Source organism: Anomalospiza imberbis, chromosome 8 (assembly GCF_031753505.1).
Source record: "Anomalospiza imberbis isolate Cuckoo-Finch-1a 21T00152 chromosome 8, ASM3175350v1, whole genome shotgun sequence".
Taxonomy (NCBI): domain Eukaryota; kingdom Metazoa; phylum Chordata; class Aves; order Passeriformes; family Viduidae; genus Anomalospiza; species Anomalospiza imberbis.
The window spans coordinates 10,694,414-10,713,483 of record NC_089688.1 but is presented as its reverse complement, the minus strand read 5'-3'; the positions used below and the strand labels follow the sequence as shown (position 1 = coordinate 10,713,483).

Genomic DNA, 19,070 nt, shown 5'->3' with positions numbered 1-19,070 from the left:
TTTTTGTCAACAGGGATTAGAAGGAATGATCAAAACAAATCTGAAGTTTTAATAAACAATCAAGTTTCCATCTTCACTGCTTAGATTGCTATTTCCCTCTTCTGCAGGTAGTACTAAACTGCAGATACCAGGTGGGACTCTTGTTCTTCATTAGACTTTAATATCACTTCATATATATTTAAAATTTATAACAGGTCTCATGAATTCAAATGAGACATCACAGTCCACAGATAAAACTGCAATAACAGTTATACAGATTTTAGAAAATAGCCAGCCTCAGGTGTTGACTCATGAATATTTATACACATCAGGCATCAAAGAAGCAAAATACAATTTAGACCTGATTCTATTCCCAATAAAATGAATTTAAAAATCACCCAATACTAGAAACACTCCTTTAAAAGACATCTGGGAAAAAAAACAACAATTTTTCCCCATCTCCATGTGTATCCCCGAAAATAGGGTGGGGTAGAGGGATCATAAAATGAAAATATGTTTTTGCTTTTTTTACTTCTTGAGATGGTTATTATTTTTCTGCAATTTGGAATATATTCTTATCTAAATGCATGTAAGCAAAGATATTTTTTGCATACAAAATGTTTTAATTGTGTCACAATGTTTGAGTTTGAGCACATATTCTTTGCATGATAAATTTCATGAATAAAAGCAATCTCTGTGACACCTGTGAAAGGAAATACATACATACCTTGTACATACTTGGATATTTCTATTAAGTTACTTTGTTAGATTTATTTCATGGCACTGAGACCAGGATCATGCACGTGAATGTCTGACAAAACAGAAGAGACAGTTTGACAGATCAAGAAAATAGGACCAAACCTCTACTTTATATAGAACTTAGATTTTCTCTCTTTCCTCAATTCTACATTTTCCTCCTGAAAACAAAAGTCCATGAACCAGGGAGACAGTCAAAAGGGAAGAGAAAATGCTTGTGGCAGTAAAAATAATGCAAATAAGGGTTCAGGAAACATGATCAATTGTTTAGAAAGACACAAATGTGTTTTGTTTTTTTTCTAGTGACCAAGGATTACAGGGGAAGTTGTGCATTCTATTCCATTTTCCAGGAGTCTGTCACTGTCCTGCACTGGCAGGTGAGGTTTTACGTCATGGCCATCAGTCTGGGAAGTCTTCACTGTGTTCCAGGCTAAAGAATTGTACTGAATTGCAGGATACTGTATAAAAGTGCAGTAGCCAGCAAGAGTGAAAAATAGTAACTTCTCATCTGTTTATTTCAACATGACAGTTCTCTGGCACAGGAGAACAAAAAAAAGTTTATTTCATGAGGTGAGAGGAGCAGAGCTATGCACTCAGAACTTTTTATGTGTTCAGTAGCCTTTAGCTTTCTAATTTGTGTCAACTTCCAAAACTGGCTACAGTTCCAGGAACAATATTACTTGAATAAAACATATAAATATATGGAAAAAAATTTTGCAAATATGGCAGAAGTGCTACCTCAGTTCACAGTGGTTTGTCTTGAGCACTTAATATATGAGAGTTTTTTAATAGCCTTTATGTATTTGTGATGAAGACTGAATCCCAGAAGATTTACAGAAAACACTTAAGGATGTTATTCCATTAGTGTTCCATTTAAAATATTTCACAATTAATTAGGTAACAGAAACAATATCAGACTTTGGTGTTTAAATTTTAATCTGGGTATAGTCACAGTGAAAAACTAATGCTTTGATGGAAAAAGAATTATCTTGGGAATTATTTGTCATACACCATAGGGACAAAAATAATTGTTAAAGTTCTGGTTTAGGGAAATACAAGAGGACATAAATAAAAATTCTTTCATATGCAGGATCAAATGAGAACATTAAAGTAGGCTGCCCATCTGGCTACCTTGTAGGCAATTTTACATTTTCTTTCATTTATTTTCATTACCTTTATTTTGAACACAGAAAAAAGTTCTTTTGCTGATCTTAGTGTTGCATGTGAAGGGGGAAATGTCCAGGTGACACATGGCAAATGTCATTACTTGATTTACTGCAACTGTGTAAGGAAAGGCAACCAGCTTTCCTGACGTGGTGTCCAGACTGAAAATCAGGTACAGGCAACTTGGCATCGATCCCACACTTGGGAAGGGACTGATGTCAGTGGGAACAAGTGGCACAAAGGAGTTAGATGGCTGCTTGCATCCTTAAGACCATGACAGGGCCTCGTCTGTCTGGATATCAAGGTAAAAACAGGCAGTGGCAGACACCGTGGGGCGTCTTTACATCACCAGGGAATGTACTTTGTATCTGCTTAGTCACTGTAACTGCTAACAGAAGTCTGCAATATCTAGGGAAACAGCTTAGTGCATATTAATTTCTTGGAATCGCCCAAATTAAAGCAGAAAGTACAGTCAGCTTTCTATAGACTCAGACAATTAAGGCAAATTTAAATAGATTAAACACATCTGTCTGTACTTAAGAAGAAAAGGGATTAGGTCTTAAATGTAACAACATAGCCCTTGTTCAGCTGTATGTCAGGCAGTTTGGAGCTCTGTGCTGCATAATGATTAAAATTCATATAGAAGTATTTCTAAGAGAGGGAAGACATTTTAATTCATATCTTCTAATTAATTAACAACTATATATGACATAAAGACAGCATAAGAGAAGGAAAGGCTCCGAGTCATCTGACTGCACTTTGTTGCCATAAGGAACACCATCTTCAGTTACAGTTTCATGACTCTGCACTGCTCGAGTCGAAAATTCACAGTGCGCAATACTTGTATGGAGCCTAGTGAAATTTGGTTCCCAAAATGAAATGGGAATGACAGAATGTGTGCCGCGTTCAGATGAGCGACTCAGATGTCAAACAGTCCTTCAGAGAGACCGCAGTGTTCTGCTTGAAAATCTATTTGAAATGTACCAGGAGTACATTTAATCAAAACAGCAGTGCCGGAGACTGCTATGTGCTCTAGGCACAGAGCAGGGATGTGCTAATGAAGACAAGCTTTGCACTGTCCCCAGCAATGTGCTTTAGCTCTGACACTCAACTGTCACCAGTGCATCTGGAATAAATTTCTCTGCAGCAGCAGCAGGACTGAGTTTGAGGGAGCATCGGCGAGGGCAGGGCAGCAGTGTGGGTATTTCATGAGTTTAGTTTGTATTGTTGAGGTTAGAAAACACGGCATGATTTGGTGCTGAGAAATCAAAGTATTAGCAAGCTGAGGGAGAAATCCCAGTTTTTCTGACTATGTCACCAAACCTGACAGTATCTGAGTAGCCGACAGTAATGATATTAAATATAACATACATATAGCCACTCGTGGCAGGGAAGCAGGTGGCACACAGAACCCGATCCCTTGTCAGCCCCGTTGCTCCTGGCCCAGACAGGTGTGCACCGCTGCTTTCTCCCGCTGTTAGCACAGCGGCTCTTCCAGCCGGGGGCGGCCCTGGCATCGCTGCCGCCGCAGCTCCCGCAGGGCAGCGGCATCGCCCAGCCTCCCGTCCAGCAGCCTGCGGGAAGCGGCAGGGCGCGGGCCCCGGCCCCGGGAGGGATTGCGGTGGCCTCGGTGAGCGCTGGCAGGAGCGGAGCCGCGGCGCTGCCGCTCCCCCTCGCGGCCGCAGCCCCGCTGCCCGCGGGAGCCGCTCCCGCTCCGGGACACCAGCGCTCCGCGCACCTCCTTCTCCCTAGCGAACGGCACGGGGCTTTTCAGCTTCTCTCCCAGCCCCCTTCCCCCGGCCCTGCCCGATGGCAGCAGCAGGAGGCACGGGGAAAATCCAGCCGCTGCTTAGCGAGCCCCGAACGCGGAGTTCGCCCTAACCTCGCGCGCTGGATAAGCGCTCCGGAGAGCTCGATTATCGCCCGGTCACGTTCAGGGGATGCTTCAGCTTCAGCCCAGCAGATCAGCTGCACTTCCCTTCCCCCTCATCTTCCACCACTGCAGACTTAGATGTCTGCTAAGCGTTTTGACGGCATTGATCTATTTTGATCGCACCTGTGTTATCTGTTCTTCCAGCACCTTAACAGGAACACAGAAGAAATTTCAGACCATTACCACGTTGGATTTTGGAAGCATATAAAAAGCAGCAGATCCAAGATCACTGTGATAAGTGTGGTAAAAAAGTTTGCTGTCAAAATCTTTCTCTGACCAAGTAGTTGTTACTTTGTAGATTATTTAAACATGTATTTAAATTCAAAGGGCAATTAGGAATTTTTGGGAAAAAAACAAAAACACCTTATAAGCTAGCATATCAGAAATTCCTGTTAATTTAGTATGTATTCCTGTCTGCACTTTTGGATGTCAAGAGGAAACTTTGAGATAATTTGATTTAAAGGGGGAAAAGTGATAGATGCATAATTTTTGTGTTTCATATTGAAGGCCAAGCATTAAAGGCATCCCAGGAAAGCATGGCATTCTGCTAAAGCTTATACGAAGATAGAGAGGAGGAAATTAGAGAAGAATATGGGCAATACCTGAAGAGAGTATATGTGAAGAAACAGTGGAAAATAAAGGCAAGTCAAAGAAAAAACACAAAAAATGTTTAGGTGTTTTAAATTACTGTCAGCAACTGGTCTTTTGGATACTCCATATGTAGAAATTTTAAGTTTTCTATATTTTTCTGATCATTTATCCAGTTTTGACATGAACCTTAGTTACTACTTGTAAATGACTTTTGCATCAATATAATAACTTACATTTGTTTTATGGATTTAATTTTCTCCCTCTCTTTCCACAGTGACCTGGAGCAAGTACTTTAAATATCCTTGTCTCCAAGATACAAAATGCTATTTTGTTGTTTCTTCTGCCCATGAACCTGTTTGCATACCAGTTAGAAATGACAGAAACACCATAAAGACAAGTTTTATAGAAAAACAGTATATTAGGTAAGGAGGAAGCCAAGAAACCAGTGCCAGGCTGTGAATGTCTCCTTCTAGAGCTGTTCAGGGGTTCTGATGAAACTGATGGAGGTGATTCTAGGTGAGCAGACGAGAGATTCTTTCTCAGCTACAGCAGATCCTCTCTCACTTTTACCAGTGCTCTGATTTTCTGTCTACACCGTGTGAATTTATGTTTGCACACACATGTTGTACTGAACACAAATGAAGGGAGAAATGGTTTCCAGAGAATTTTAGATAATTGTTTATAGAAGCAAGAAAATTAAGTTATTTTGGATGAATGTCATACTGTACTATTACTCTGCTGTTTTTAAACAGAATATTTTTATTCCTTAGTTGTCTTTTGAAACTATACAGAGTGTTCTTGGTGAAAAATCAAGGATGATTAAGAGAACAGATCAAAGCAAGCATATTTTTTCCAGACTGAAGTCATCCACAGTCCTTTGATAGAGTTTTTAAGTACATGTGCATATCAAATTTTTGATGCCATGGCAAGATATTCTTCTCTTCAGCTTTATGAGTTTCCAGTTTGTGAGTTGTTTTGTTTAACAAATGGCTTTTATTAAATACAATGCATGAAGTAATAGAGGATGTCTTTGTTATCTAGATAGCTAGAATAATACCTAAAATTTAGCAGCAGTATCATTTCTCTCCCTGCCTATCTCAAATTCAATTCAAATTCTATCTTTGTGACATGCAACAATCTCTGATAATTGCATTATAGTAATTTAAACTACAATTACTTTAATCTCATGTAATCCAGATGCATCTAAGAAAGACAGTTTGAGTTGTAAATTTTGTTTTTTGATATTGGAAGTAATGGAAACTAAATTGCAGAAGTTTTTTTCATATTACTTATATGGCCATGCAATGCTCTCTGTTAGATTGGTATTATTTGAACTGTGCTTAGAATTTTATAAATTAACACTTCTATATAATTATTTTTTGTCTTCATAGTCACAGAAACTTATGTTTAGGTTTTTATTTTGTCTGATAATGAAAAAAAAGGAGCAAATATTAGAGTAAAGCCTGCATTTATGATGAGAGAGAGCTAATATTTTCATCAACTCTATTTTCTGCTCCATAATTTTGGGTAAAAGACAGGTCTAGAAACTCTTGATAACCTCACAAATTTGTGGCTTTAGAAATGCTCAGGAACCAGGGAAAATTATACACTTTTATTTTGGAGACTACAATTTCCAAACATTTATCTCATTCCAAATGAGGACTGGGAGGAGAATGTAGAACACAAAGAACATGTTATTTTTGTGTTTAAACAAACACAGAGTGTTAAGAAAGGATTAAGGGGTTACTATGAGAAGGGTAAGTAATTTATCCTTTTTGGCTTCTGCTAACCTGCATGGCCCCTAGTAGGACCTGACATAGAACATGAAAAGTACCTGAGAGATCTCCACTGCCAGTTCAATCTCCAACGTGTAACTCAGTGCAGACACCAGCTGCCCTTTAGTGAGGAAAATTATTTTTTCAGCCAGAAAGTTCTGCATGACAATAATGTCAGAGCAGATCTGTTTGGTTCAGGTACCACTGAGTGAATAAAATTAATTGTTTTCCGTAATTACTTTCCCTATCCGGCATGTTTGTTGGTTTGTGTCAGGTTTTAACAAATCATTGACATTCCATTTATGTCTCCTTACATTTGAGTGGCTGGAACACTGGTGCTGGGGTACACCAGGCACATTTTGGGTTGGAGCACTGGTACTGGGGTACACCAGGCACATTTTGGGTTGGAGCACTGGTGCTGGGGTACACCAGGCACATTTTGGGTTGGAACACTGGTGCTGGGTTACACCAGGCACATTTTGGGTTGGAACACTGGTGCTGGGGTACACCAGGCACATTTTGGGTTGGAACACTGGTGCTGGGGTACACCAGGCACATTTGGATTGGAAAATTGGGGCTGGGGTACACCAGGCACATTTTGGGTTGGAGCACTGGTGCTGGGGTACACCAGGCACATTTTGGGTTGGAACACTGGTGCTGGGGTACACCAGGCACATTTTGGGTTGGAACACTGGTGCTGGGTTACACCAGGCACATTTTGGGTTGGAACACTGGTGCTGGGGTACACCAGGCACATTTTGGGTTGGAACACTGGTGCTGGGGTACACCAGGCACATTTGGATTGGAAAACTGGGGCTGGGGTACACCAGGCACATTTTGGGTTGGAACACTGGTGCTGGGTTACACCAGGCACATTTTGGGTTGGAACACTGGTGCTGGGGTACACCAGGCACATTTTGGGTTTGAACACTGCTGCTGGGGTACACCAGGCACATTGAGGTTTCTCTCTGTAGCACCAAGCAGCTCATGCAGCCATTTCTGCTGGGTAGTCCCTGCTCTTCCTCGGGGCATTTGGAGGCTGCAGCAGGGCTGTGAAGAGAGGCAGGGCTCCAGCCAGGAGCCTTGTGCTGTGCTCAGGGAGGGGTGAGGGTGTTGGTACCACACATCCCAGTAGTGTTAACATGAAGTGAGCAGGCAGCATTGCTTTTGAACACAATAGATCCTCTCCTGCCTGCCCCAGCTGCCTCTCTGAATTCCCCCTGATATTTGACCAAATTATCTGGATCCATTCATCCTCCTACACTGATTTTTTTCCCCCAAGGTTTCTATTGTTTTATGAAGCATGTAACTATCACAATTGAACTTCAGAGCACTGTGGGAGTTTACAGAAAATGAACCAATGCAGTTTTTTTTGTTTTGTGTTTAGAAAATTGTTTAAATTCTTTAAATAATACTGTGAGCTTCTGGGCATTAGTCACAATTTTTTAATGCCTAAGAGGGAAAATAATTAACTGATTTGTGTACCTAGAGAATATATTACTGTCTAGAAGTATATCCTGCATGAGGTACCTATGGCAAATGAACCACTTATTTTAGATAAGTACTGCATATATTTTATGCTAATTATTTGCACAGATATTAATTCCATCAGAGGCTAATTAAGCAGTATCCTCAGATAACTTATGCTCACTGTTCCTGATATCACTAGGTTAGATTTCTTGTCAAGAGATTTATATGGTATTTTTTCTTTATTTAAAAGCATAACAATCAAAGAATCCTACATAATGTAATCACAAGTGCTGAGGTCAAACACCTGCAGTGTGACAGACAAAGCAAGAGATCTGATATCTTTATTAGAAAGAAATAACTGTCTTGTTTCCTTTCAAGGTAGATAATTTATTCATTACATGAAATTTAGGGAGTCCAGTAGTGACTTGTTTCTTAGTCAAGTCAAGTACAAATTCAGTTGATTTTAAATATATTATTTTTATGTGAAATGGCAACAGATGTTGGAACAAATATTCCAGCATTGCATAGTTTTGTTCCAAGTTCAAACTTGTTTTGACATAATATGTTCTTTCCTCCACTGGAGGAATCAGAGGATGACCAAGTGTCATCTGGGATGTCTCATTGAAAAGTGAAGGAAAATTATGAGATTTTAACTTAACAGACTGAAACAATTGTAGGGTTCACTACAGTAAATCAGTTCCTGCCTTCTGAGTCTATTGAAAAAGAACTGTACTGGCGAAGGTCTGTGATACATCACAGCTCCCCTAGTGAGGATGACCCCACACAGCTGATGCATAGCATGCAGTTTTGGGAAAGAGCTGATTGTAAAATGTTCCAGTAGCCTTGTACAGACAGCTGCCACGGTGGGCTTTGCCAGTGCAAAGGGACAAAAGCATCACGGTTCCTTCATTCATATGCCTTGTCATCTTAGTGCATAAATATAGCTGTAGCATATGTGTATCTTTTCATTATCACCATTCACTTATACCATTGCTACCTCTTATGCTCTGTGAGGTTTTTATCCTCTATAAGCCTTTTATTCTCTCTGTGACTTTGCAAATGTACTTCACAATGCTTTGAAGATTAATCCTATAATTAAAGGACATAGTTAAATAATAAATTTCTGGCTTGCTTATACTGAAGATACATGTACAATCTTCAACCATTAAATTGCATCTAAAAGCATATTTCACTCAAAGAAACAAAGTACCAGCAAATATTTTTCAAAGGAAGGATTTAAAGCTGCTGATTCATGACTTACCACCTAAGTGTGAATATCGTATAGTATGCTTTGTCTGGAATACACTTCATTTAAGGTGTAATGTTTAATTCATCCCTACTATTTTTATATAGCAGTAGAAATACCTTTCTTTCTTATTAAACAGAAAAGGCTTCATTTTCCCAGTACATCAAGGTAAGAAACCAGAGTTGATTCACAAGGCAGTGATACGTGCTGAATCAAAATCTAAATATATCCTACAGAACAAATTACTCCAATCCCCTTTTGATGCATTGTCTGCCTTAGACAAGCAGGTCATAAGCTCATTCAAGCTTTTTCTTCAATTACCAATTTGCTTTGATACCTGTCTTTATTGGAGGAAGCTGTCCCACATCCCCTGCCATAACAAAGTCATCCTGCTGGCTGAGCAATAACAGACTAAGCAATCCAGCCCACTGCCAGAATTCAGCAAAGCACAGATGGAAGTTACATTCATCAGATATTTGAGCAGCAGAATACCCTTCTTCTCCTCATTTGTATTGAAGTGTTTCACCTGGGGGATGATTTTTTTCCACTTGATCTTTCAGTTTTGGCTTGAAATCAAACCCTGGTGGTGACATTTTATAGTTAATGGTCCATCTAAGTCCACTAGAACTTTCCTTAACTTGCAGCCATAGGAAAAAGAAATTAAATGTTAAACTCAAAATATTAATTCTGTCCTTTTTTTTTTTAAGATAAAAGGATTCATCTGATAGAGTATTATAGGAGTGCTGATTGAAATACTGTCTATCCTGTAAGTAAAAGCCTGAGGGTAGAATGAAATGAATCATAACAAATGTTTTGCTGACTACCAAAATACCTGTAGGAAGCATGACCTCATGTACTAAGCAGTTCTTGTAATATCATAGGCATTACTTTAAAAAGGTTGAACAAAAAACTGCAATGTACCAACTCTGTACAGGCTGTATAGGGTAAGGGGGAATTTTGGGCAAATGCAGAGGAAAAGAAACCGTGGAAAAGATTTGATGGAAAGAGTTTTACTGAGTCTGAGGCCTTGATCAGAGAGGGGGGGATCAAGAGAGTGTTTATAAGCTGTGGGAGATAAAGCTGGTCAATGACCCAAGGATTATGGGCCCTGCCCAAAAGGTCTTGGCCTCAATATAGCTCAGAGGGACAACATTGCTGAGGTATTTCAGTTTTATAAACTGTCCTGCACAGATATCTCTCTCTTTCTTTCTCATTCTCTGCCTGGAAGAAAAAGCATTATTTTAGTTGCCCTGTGTGATCTTTTCGCTTTTGCCAGTTGCTGCTGTAAGGGAAAATGAAGAATTGAAAAGCAGCGTCTTTTCTATGGAACAGGAAGCAACAATCCTGTAACCTCTACTTGAAATCTGTTGGTAACTGGAAATAGAAAGAGGGTGGTCTCTCTTTTAGATTAAGGAAAGGTGCTGGACTGACAAGATTAACTCTTGGTACTAGTGTTTGTCCTGGATTTCTCCTAAAAAAGTTCCCATTACCATAAACTCAGTTTTCTCACTTCCTAATTACTACTCTTAGTGAAGTCAGGTTGTAGCTTGGTTTGTTATCTGGAAAGCTATAGAATTTATTTACAGGCTGAAATTTATTTAGAGGCTGAAAAATATAGAAACAGTTCCAGTGGGAAATGCTTAACAAGAGCAGCGTTATAGTCTGTTCTTAAGGGTCAGCCCTTGTGATGTCCCAGGGTACTGAGATTCTGTCAAAGCATAAGCCTTCTAGCAACTTAGTTTAATGTCCATATGCATTTATATATATCTCCATAATTTTTCTTTTTTTTAATCCTTGTGCATCTTTAGAGCAGAGTGTGAAAAGAAGGCAGGGGGACAGGCAAGGGATGGCCCCATTCAATCCCAGCCTAGTCTGTGTTTTATACAGAAAGAGGGTAGTAACAAAAGAACTAATTTCAGTGAGAGTAACAAGCCCACATCAATTAAAGTACATTGTACTTTGAGGAGAATTTTTAGGAGATTCTGTGCCCTTTGTAATAATTGCTCCTCATTGTTGAAAAGCCAGGTGGCATACAGAACAATCTGCAGCACATGAAGCAGCAATCAATGCAGGGGGGTTTTTCCTTCCTTCCTGTGTCAGCACTAAGCTTTACATTAGTTTTGGTCTCTCTTGTCATAACTTCATGTATGGCAGGTGCCAGTCCTGCGTCCTGTAAACTGACACTGCTAAGACACCCAAAATTCATCCAAAGTGTACATGTGCACATACATGTGTATGAATGAAGAGCCTGATTCTAAGGGAAGGGGCTATTCTGAGGATCTTTTAATATAAAGTTTAAAAATTACTTGTCTTTTATCTCTCGATTAAGTTTTTTAAAGATAAAGCAGTACATAATTTGCTGAACATTTGTATTTTAGATATTAATAATGGAACTCTTTTTATGCAGTCATTGCAGTATGTGCTCATACCTTGTTTTGAACACTAGCATTGGTTTTTAATTCTTCTCCTTTCCTGTATTTGTGCTATTAAAACAGAAAACCTGACACATAAATGACTGCTAGAGCTGATATAAAATTATTCATTGGACAAGTATGCAATTGTGACTGCCAAGCATAAATATTGCAAAAACCTTGGTTTTAAATTGTGTAGCATGAGCCTACAAATACAGCAATTCATTTTCTTAAAGAACTGCTACCTAAAGATTGTGGTTGTACAAATAGCTCTGTACCATGGAAATGGCAGGACAGGAGAAGGATGTTCCAGTGTTAAAAATATTCCCCCATTTTAGTACAAGTTATAAATGATTTAGAGGGCAAATTCAACATAGTGGCTCTTTCTACAGACATAAAGTGACAATGTCCAAATCTGAGGAAGTGTTCAAACATCTAGAACTTAACAGGACCTGTCTGAAAGAGCAAAGAATAAAAGCTGTACGAGTGATGAAAATTCTGTTTGTATGTATGTACGCAATACAATAATTCCTAGTGTAGATGTTTAGCTTGCCCTTAGGCATTTTGAAACACGCACGTGCCTTATGTTGCATCCAGATACCGGACTGCAAGCAGCAGCTGAGTGATACTGCTACCACCAGTTTCACATCCTCCTGTCCTGGTGCTGTCCCTGAAGGAAAACTGCCAGCCCTAATCCTGCTCAGACTTTCAAGCAGCCCAGTGCTTGTGTACTGATGAAGACATGGGATGGGGTGCTTTAAAGGAGAAAAGATATATTTGGATATGCAATTATCTATTTTATGTTTATTCATGGCTCCAACTTCTTAAGTGGATCCAAACGATTGCTATTTAAATTATGCAGTGCTATAAATCTGTTTAAATCTTTTGCTCAAGAATACATAAATAGAAAAATATGTTGCTGGCATATTTCTGATCTCATCATAAACACTCTTTGCAGATTTTTGAGAACCATTTCTGACTAATGTAAAGCTGGCTACCCAAGCTTTTAGTGTCTTCTAACCTGCGAAAAAACTCAAGTAAGTACTAGAATTCAATCTTGTCACCATGGTGGTGTTGTAGCTGCTTAGAAGCCAAAGTACATTTCTTTAAACTAGAGTCTCCATAGTGTTTCTTTGAAGTCAGTAACTTTACAGTGGCATAACAGAGGAGGGAAACCCAGAGCCATTTTTATTAGAATGCTAACCTTCTCTTGCAAGGTCTTTGAACATGTTAAAGCAGAATTAGAAGCACTCCAGGTTTCCCTGAAAATACGATCCCTGATGAGAAGATGATTTTAAACCTAAATCAGACATGAGACTTATTTAAGGAAGAAATAGAAGGAGGTTAAGATCTAATCTACACCTAATACCAACAACCATGTTAAAAATAAATTCAGGCTTGTCATTTCTGTCAGATTTCAGAAGGTAGAAACTCTTGTGTTTAGGCGCTCTGTAACCAGAGATATGAGGGCAACCTGTAAAGCACTGTCTCCCCTGAGGCCACAGGAATGACTTGAGGTCAATATTCTCCTCTGATAAACAGTATAAGACCTGATTTTTTGGTGCTTGAATAGTTCTGACTTCATATACTGCCATGATTTTTATTCCTTTTAAACTGATTTAAGAAAAATCAGCTTCTCTGTCATTTTTCAAAATCTTTCTCTTAGGCCTCATAATTACTGAAACTGAGTTAGTAACTTGGCACATCCTGCTTTTGTTAATCAGGGCTCAAGGACTAAATAATTGCAATTTAGATGTATGTGGAAATAGTTAGAAGAACCAGCTGAAGTCCTCTAATGACTAGTTGTGGTAGACAGCCTTATAAAGCCCTAATAATATTTTGATTATTCAGCTCTGATGGCTCTGATATTTCTGAGTACTGGGCTATCAATTAGTGAAATCATAAAATCTGATATTTTGATCAGGGGAAAATGGTGTATGAAACTGAAAAGAAGCATCATTAGTTCTTTCACTACTCTGCTGTAGGTAGGGATATCTCTGCTGACTGTCTTTCACAGCACCCCATAATTAAATATCTGCTTTATACAACAGATATGTTGTATAAATGACAGCTGGGAGTGGGTAAAAATGCTGGGAACTCCAGATGGGATCTGAAGACCATGAGCTTGAGGAGAATATATTGCAAAAGAAAAATATTTTCTGTTTGTATTTAATATTTTGTATTTACTGCTAAGTTCAGCATCATGCATATTGACTCTGACAGAAGCATGAGCCAGAGTTCTTGCATTCCACAGAAATATTTCCCTTGCTCTCATTATATTTTTGATCCCTCCTAAATGTAGAGTGTGTGTGGGCAGAATTTTCACAAGCATTGTTGCCGGTATTATCAAATACTCCAGAAACCTGATTATGATATACATTTGGTCTCTTATGCCATGAATTAGACATATCAGTTAATTAGTTATCAGCTGCTGTTCCTTTGTTTGCACAATATATTTATTTACCATGAAAAAAAAATTAGATTATTTGTTTAGATTAATTAGGTAAATATACATACAATAAAGTGGCATGGGGGAGGAATTTGAGATCATTCTACTAATTGCTTAGTGGCTAATGGGAGGTTGAACTCCAAAATTATTTCTGCTTGAAACTTCTCAAAGCAACAAAAATCATGGGGTAAATAATTGAGTGCACTCTCTGCCTCTGATTTCTATTCTGTCTTCTTTCGATGGAGCTGCATTCAAAAAAGGCTTCTTTAAAAATCAGAATCCGGATTTGAAATTCTGATGGCATACCTAGTGTAATAATGTTAAATTTAACAGAATAGGTGGCACCCATTAAGCATGTCTGAAGTAATTCATATTTCTGGTCTCCTGATTTATAGAGGGTATGTTAATGTTCACCATCTTATTACTGAAATTTTAAAATTCTGTTCTTGACATACATTGCAGTCATTCACACAAGGCAGCCTACCTGTGCGTATCTACCTCTTTTCACAGTCAGGAAACTGAATCTGTATTTGAGAGATCCAGTCTGTATGGGTTTTGGCTGCTAATTACAAAATCACAAGCTTAGAAATTGGATTTTAGCACTTCTATTTGAACACACTCAGTGAATCCAGAGCAACTGTGAGTTCAGATGCAATTGGGCATTACCTAATGTTAATGAGTAAAACAGCAAAAAGGATGTTGAGACAGGATTATAAGAGCTGAAATTTGCTCTCAGGAACTTCAGTGGCTTAGCAGAAATAACCCCAAAATTATCGGTTAAAGCCCTCATTGAAAGCTCATCATGTCTGAAAGACCAAAGAATAAAAGCTGTAAGAGTGGTGAAAATTCTGTTTATATGTATGTATGCAATATAACAATTCCTAGTGTAGATGTCTAGCTTTCCCTTAGGCATTTTGAAACAGGTCTGTGCCTTATGTTGCAATGAATAAAGTCTCCCAAGTATGTTGGACATCTGCCCCATCTCTGAAATTGTCCTGTTTTCAGGGGACATGACAAACTCTTAACTCTGAGCAAGGAGCAAACAATCTGGGAGTTACTTTCATACCAGGGCTCTCAGTGCCATGTGATGGAGCCTTAGCTTACTACGTCCATTTTAGTAAATTTTTACAATTAATGCCTGTTTTAAAGGCCCCTTTTTAAAGGTGTTGTTTAAGAGCTGCCCAGGAGCACTCATTTTATGTATTAAAAAGCAGAAATTCAGAATAAAAATCAGTGATCAACCCACTTTGATGTAATACAGTTAACTTATGGAGCATGGGCAGCTAAAGAGAGCCATCAGCTCTTACAACAATTTGGTCATTAACCCTTGCAGGCCAGGCTGAGCCAGTGTTGAGCACTTCAGTCCCAGGAACAAGTGACATCTCCAGCACTGCAAGCACGTTCCAGGCTGTGGCCCTGCTCAGAATGCAACTCCAGGCAAAGAAAGCAGGAATAGAAAGGACATGGGGGTCAAAATGGATCCAGGTACAGTAAAGTGGCTTTCCTACAATTTGTCTCACTGGTAACTATGTTCAACTATTCTTTATTAAAATTATGTTTAGTACAGTCCTCAACCTGCCAAGCATGGAAAGAGTGTTTGTGACCATTGCTGATCTGAAGGTTTAGAAAATGTCCTGATTTCATGCAATTCTGTGCTAACAGACTAGATGAACATGAGAGCAGGATGTAAAATGAGGGTGGAATATTCCACAGGTAATTATTATTCTTCTATGGTTCATTCAGCTCTAGATTGCCATGATTAAATGGGCTCTGGTCTGGTAGTGAATTAAATCTGTTACTAGTGTTGTTGTTTCAGGAGGTTTTTCATTTTTTTGTACATTTTTCTAAGGCAAACAGGGTACTGTAAGATATATAGCCCAGTTCAATATTTTACCCTAAGATGGGAAGAATCTATAAGCATTTCAATTCTTTTTTCCTTTCCTAGAATGTAAGCCAGAAGGAAATTAAAGGCCAAAAAAAAATTCTATAGACTTAAGAATGTTTTTTCAGTCTAAATTGTAACTAACAATTCATTAGAGATCTGGGAATGCTCAGGCAACATCCTTACCAAGCATGCTCAAAATGACCTACAGCTAAAGGATTTCTGCTCATGATTAAGGTAATTAAAATGCTTGTGTTAAAACTAAAAGAAGCTACTCAGTCAGTTACATCTTTCTGGACCCATAAAAAACATTATTCTGGCTCCTGTTAAATTCTGTAGAAATCTGATGTTTCTAGAGGGTTAGAAGAAAGAAATTTAACTTCAGATAATGTCAGAAAATTTCCCACTACCAAGATGAGGAAAAAAATAGAACTCTAATGCAAATGTATGTGTCATAAGAGATTGAGAACTCTTGAAATGAAGCTACTTGCAAGAAAATACTATTAAGGCATTAAACCAGTGGGGGAAAAAAAGTGTAGAAGAGAGGGTTACTAAGGGTTATGAAAAGTCACATAATCCATCTCTCTGCCTGAAGGAAGGCTAGAAGAATAGTGCCTTCAAAGCAAACCTTGAGGCACTGTGCTTTACAGCTCCACTGAAGCTAATTAGGCAGAAAAATTTAAACCTTTCTGAGACTTGCCACCCCTGCCTGAGCTTTTTGACACTGATGGTGTCACATCTGTTCATCCAGGCTGGCAGGCAGCTGAAGGGGGCAACGGGAAAGATGAGGGAGCTACAGTCTGGTCACAGACAAGTAGTCTCATGCAGCACCACTGCAGCTTCAGTGGCAGAAGAGGAGACAAATTTGCCCTTCTGCCTCACAAATCAGTCACTGCATTAGCCCTTCCCAAAAGCCTTTCCTAAGTATATATTCTACCTCAGTTATGGTTTCACATACCTCAGTATGGCTTCTCATCAGTACTTGTGGTTTCCTTGTAAGCAGCCTGGCAAGGATGGAGGAAATGTCTTTCAAATATTCCATACTTGCACCCAGTTCTTAATCCTGCCATTATCCTCTCAAGACAGGTATTTCAGTAATATTGGTTTTTTGCTTTGCTTTCCTATTTTTCTCTTTAAAAATGTCACTGTCAAAACCATCTAATGCTATTCTATGCAAATATAAGGAAAAAGGAAATAAATGTTTGCACTTTGCAGAATTCTTGAGAACAGCAGAAATGGTGAGGAAGATAATAAAGATAGGCAGACTAATATAAAACAGCAATTTTCCAGTCAGAGGAGCCTCCAATCTTAGCTAGTAATAGAGACCAAAGTCAAGATGTGCTTCTAATAAGGCCAGTAGTAACTCACCATAATTATACCTTACAGTAATGCCACTTCATCATCATGGCACAACTATAAATAGAATATCATCCCTTCACATTTTCCAATAAACTCAATACATTCTGAAATAAGGTAATAAAATCTGTGATTCCAAATAGTGACATATAGCAGCTGCCTCACAGAAACCCCCTTTAAAAATTCTGTATTAGGGGTTAATTTTATTTCAGAAGAGAGACTGAATTTTCTTCTGAAATGATAATTTATTTATTTCTGGTATATCTAGGTCAGTGCTTGGTCAGTTGTTTGGTGCATGTGGAAAATTGACTTCTGTGTACATTATCCTGTGATGAAAGAAGAAAACAACTGCATAGCACTGAAGTCTTTTCACCATTTTACCTCTTTCCATCAGATAACGTTCCAAAATCTGCCTGGGAAAACTGCAAAGAAAGCAATGCCTCATTTGCACTTAAATAATTTTACTAAGGCCAAAAGGAAGCCTTAAAGGGCCACTCAGCAATCATAGGAAATTATTCAAACAGGGTCTAAATGCAAATGACTGAACTTCTTAAATATATTCAGTTCTGGAATTCCAGTTAAGATCCATAGGTACCAAATATTATACTTTACATTTGTAGTAAAAGACCAAGGTTTCCTTTCATTAGTTATAATCCGCAGTAGTTTTAAGAGGAAGCTGCAAATGTTTGCAAAGTTGTGAGATTCATTATTTGCTTCATTTGCACTCTTTCTCTTCAGCTTTTCTGATTCAACTCATTGGGTCATGAAGTGTTGAGGTTCATTTTATAAAACATGGACTGTATGGACCACAAGGGACAGCAGTTATAGACATTAGAAGAGCGGGGTGGCAGGGGTCAACCTTTTCTTAAAGGAAGTAAAAGGCTCCTAAAAAGTGTAGGCAGAGAAGGTAAAGTAAAAAAACCTGATATAAAGGGATGAAAGGCCCAATTCCTCTTTCCAGGCTGAGATGAGGTCCTTGTTTAGACAGGAGGAACTGATGAAGCATAGGTAGGGCATTCTGTTAGATTCCCTCATGCAGCTGCCTTTTGAAAGCAGAATCAGACCGAGTTTGGGTTTGCAGGCAGTTTGGACAGGTTTTGTTTTGCCCTCAGCTGAGGGATGCAGCTAAGCTGTTGCATGCTCAGTGGTGATTACTGATGGCATAAACAACAGCAAATTATTGTGTACAAGAAATGCACTATTCCAAGGGAAAAAAAAAAAAAAAAAAAAAAAATCCCAGAGTTACTGCAGCTTTCTCAGATATCTGACAGAAGTAATTCTTCAGGATCTTAGTAACACGAGTACTGATGCAAAGGCCATCTCACAGGGTGTCTGGTTCCAGGGCCCATTTGATCCTGCACCCTCTAGATCTTTAGAGAGCTACAGAGCTGGAAACCCACTTATAAACTCTTCATTTGGAACAGCAGTACTCAGCTGCACTGACATCAAAGCCAATTGGCAAATTAGCCATGCATTTGTATGCAATGTTCTCACACGTGGGTCACTTTGGGAAATAAGGTGGCCTTGCTCAGCAGGCTCCCAGGAGCTGCCACTCTGCTCTGCTGTGCTGAAAGTAATTTAGATGTATTGTGTTTCTGGGTCCTCTTCATGCTCCTGTTCCCAAAAGGCAGGAGTGCTATTGGAAAATTATTAAAACTTGATATTTTTGAAGGTGACTTGAGACATCAAAAGCACTTCATTGCCAAGCTGCTGGGCTGCTTGCTTCTCCAAGGAAGTCAGCAGAGAGTAGTGCTATAGAATAAATAGCAGCTCAGCATAACCATCACCTGAAATGGATGATATACAGGCAGGAGAAATGCTTAAGCATCCTAATATTCAAACTGAGATCAATAGAAACAGAGTGGTAAAGAGAGAACAGTGGACAAAGGTGTAAGTGGAAAGATGGATCCTGCTGGTAATTTCAGACTCTAATCTACCTGTCCCTGGGTTGTCACTTGGTATAAATGTGCACATTGCTTCATATATTGCCAATATAGCATATGTAACGTTTTATTGTATTGCATAAATGATGTCCCCATTATGCCTGTACTGCATCTC

General features: G+C 38.9%; 1 long non-coding RNA gene across 1 annotated transcript; it reads left to right on the top strand.

The window, feature by feature from the left end:
* Nucleotides 1–6,110: 6,110 nt before the first annotated feature.
* On the top strand, nt 6,111–17,792 carry LOC137477923 (uncharacterized). The gene is made up of 4 exons (XR_011001273.1): nt 6,111–6,180; nt 15,108–15,259; nt 17,407–17,603; nt 17,751–17,792. It is a non-coding gene; the product is annotated as an uncharacterized lncRNA (long non-coding RNA).
* The last annotated feature ends 1,278 nt before the right edge of the window (nt 17,793–19,070 follow it).